This window comes from Loxodonta africana, chromosome 10, assembly GCF_030014295.1.
Source record: "Loxodonta africana isolate mLoxAfr1 chromosome 10, mLoxAfr1.hap2, whole genome shotgun sequence".
In the NCBI taxonomy this organism is placed as follows: Eukaryota; Metazoa; Chordata; class Mammalia; order Proboscidea; family Elephantidae; genus Loxodonta; species Loxodonta africana.
The window spans coordinates 48,407,654-48,410,338 of record NC_087351.1 but is presented as its reverse complement, the minus strand read 5'-3'; the positions used below and the strand labels follow the sequence as shown (position 1 = coordinate 48,410,338).

Sequence of the window (2,685 nt, the reverse complement as noted above, 5' to 3'; positions counted from 1 at the left end):
TTGCCCAGTGCAACACACCATTTGATTTCTTGACTGGTGGGCATTGATTATGGATCCAAGTAAAATGAAATCCTTGACAACTTCAATATTTTCTCTGTTTATCATGATGTTGTTTATTGGTCCAGTTGTGAGGATTTTTGTTCTCTTTATGTTGAGATGTAATCCATACTGAAGGCTGTGGTCTTTGATCTTCATCAGTAAGTGCTTCAAGTCCTCTTCACTTTCAGCTAACAAGGTTGTGTCATCTGCATATTGCAGGTTGTTATAAAGGTGTCTAAAATATTCACAGTTCCTTCTTTTGCCTCAAAAAGTGACATTTATTCAAAGAAAAAAAATGACAAGAAGTCCATCCCTTGGCTCCCTTCCCTCCCCCTCCTGCTTCTCTTTAGCCCCCCAGGATTGAACCCAGGCCAGGGCTAGGTAGCAGGATATATATAGCCTTTCTCAGATGAGGTCAGCAACATTGAGGGGTATCTCCTCAACAGAGGTGTTGTAGATGGTCTCGAGGTCTGGAAGAATCCTCTTGTCTTCTTTTGTCACCATGTTAATAGACACACCCTTATAGCCAAAATATCTACCAAGATTGATTCTGTGGATACAGTTTTTCCTGTTGGTGGGAAGGTCATAGTTGATGACTAAAGAAACCTGCTGCACATCAATGCCTCTGGCCAGTAGGTCAGTGGAATCAGTACTCTGCTAGAACCAGAATGGAACTGTTTCATGATCACGTCTCATTCCTTTTGGTTTAAATCTCCATGCGTGACAGAAACAGTAAAGTCTCAGGCATGCATCTTCTCAGAGAGCCAAACAACCTTCCTCTGGGTGTTAATGAAGATGACTGCCTGGATAATGGTCAAGGTTTCACACAAATCACACAGTGTATCCGATTTCCACTCCTCTTGTTTCACATTGTCGTAGAATTGGCCAGTACCCTCCAGGGTGAATTGTTTCTTCTTGACAAGGATCTGAATGGGGTCCCTCATGAATTTCTTGGTCACCTCAAGCATATCAGGAGGCATTGTACCTGACAGCAAAACTACCTGAGTGTTGCAATCGAGCTTTTGGAATATGCCATAGATATGGTCCTTGAATCCATGGCTTAGCATTTGACCAGCTTCATCCAGTATAAACATCCTGATGTATTTGGGAGGCAAGTATCTTCAATTAAGCATATCAAACACACAGCCTGGGGTACCCACGATGATAGGGGGAGCCTCCATTTGCAGCTTCTGCACTTCAGCACACATGTTAATGCCCCCAATGCAGGCATGGTAGGAGGCACCCATGTAATCTCCTAATGTCAGCACCACTTTCTGTATCTGCTGGATCAGTTCTCTAGCGGGAGCCAGAACCAAGGCTCGGGTGACCCTTAGATCTTATTCAATCTGCTGTAGGATTGATGTGGGAAAAGAGGCCATTTTTATGGTCCCAGATTGGGCTCGAGAGATCACATCATAACCCTCGATACAAGGGAGAAGGCTCGTTGCTGGATGGCAGAAGGCTTCTTGAAACCATACGTGTAGATGCCTCAGAGCAGGAACTCTGAGAGGTTCATGTCATCAAAGCTATCAATAGTCTCATTCTAGTTACTCTTGATGACACCTTTGGGCTCCATCCCATCAGGACCACCACTACTAAAATCTAGCAAATAAGGAAATAAAATAGCAATGTGGTGGAATAAGGAATAAAAACTGTAGAGTGGGAAGATTTGGGATCAAGTCCTGGCTCTGTACCTGAACTAGCTGTAAGGATCCTGGGCAAGTCATTTAGCCTACTTGAGCCTCAAATTCCTCCTCAATCAAGTGAGGATAGCAATAGCTCCCCTGTAGGGCAACTATGAAGAGAGATAATATGTGTAGAAAAGATTTGTAAACGTCAAGTCTTATTCATATGTTTCTGGTGGTGATGATGATGAAGATGAAGGTCAAGATGTAAAGAAACATTAGAGGAAGTCAGTTATTAAACAACTAGTTTAATTTAGACCACCAAATTTTTATTACCTGCTCAGTCCACAAGAACTACATAGATAGCAATAATGTTCTTGTGTGGATTGGGAAAAGAAAAGAACACCAAAAAAAAAAAAAAAAAAAAAGGAACCTAATTCCATATGCTTTTATTAGTTATTTATTTTTATTGTGCATTAGGTGAAAGTTTACTGAGCAAATTAGATTCCCATTTGATAGTTTGTATGTAAAATGTTTCATGGCCTTGGCTTCGTTCCCCACAATGTGTCAGCCCCCTCCCCATTGCTGCCATGGTTTTCCAGTTCCCTTTTGTCCTGATTTTCTACCCTTTCCTGCCTTCTCATCTTTGCTTTTGGGCAAATATTGCCCTTCTGATCTCTTACAATTGGTTATTCTAAAAAGCCATGTTCCTCTTGGGTGTTATCGTTTTTTATGAGTTTGTCTATTGTTTTGCTGGAAGGTGGTCCCTGGGAATGGCTTCGGTTCCAAGTCAGAAGGGTGTCTTAGGGCCATAGTCTTAGGGGTTCCTCCATTCTCTGTCAGACCAGTAAATCTGATCTTTTTTTGTGAATTTAATTTTTTGTTCTACATTTTTCTCCAACTCTGTCCAGGACCCTATGCTGTAATCCTAGTCAGAGAGGTCGTTAGTGGTAGCTGGGCACCATTTAGTTCTCGTCTTGGGGTTGCGCAATCTGAGCTTCATGTGAACCGTTAGTCTTTT

At 42.0% G+C, this 2,685-nt stretch overlaps 1 pseudogene; it reads right to left on the bottom strand.

Moving 5' to 3' along the window:
- Nucleotides 1-444: 444 nt before the first annotated feature.
- Nucleotides 445-1,717, bottom strand: LOC100665498 (eukaryotic initiation factor 4A-I-like; annotated as a pseudogene).
- Nucleotides 1,718-2,685: the final 968 nt, after the last annotated feature.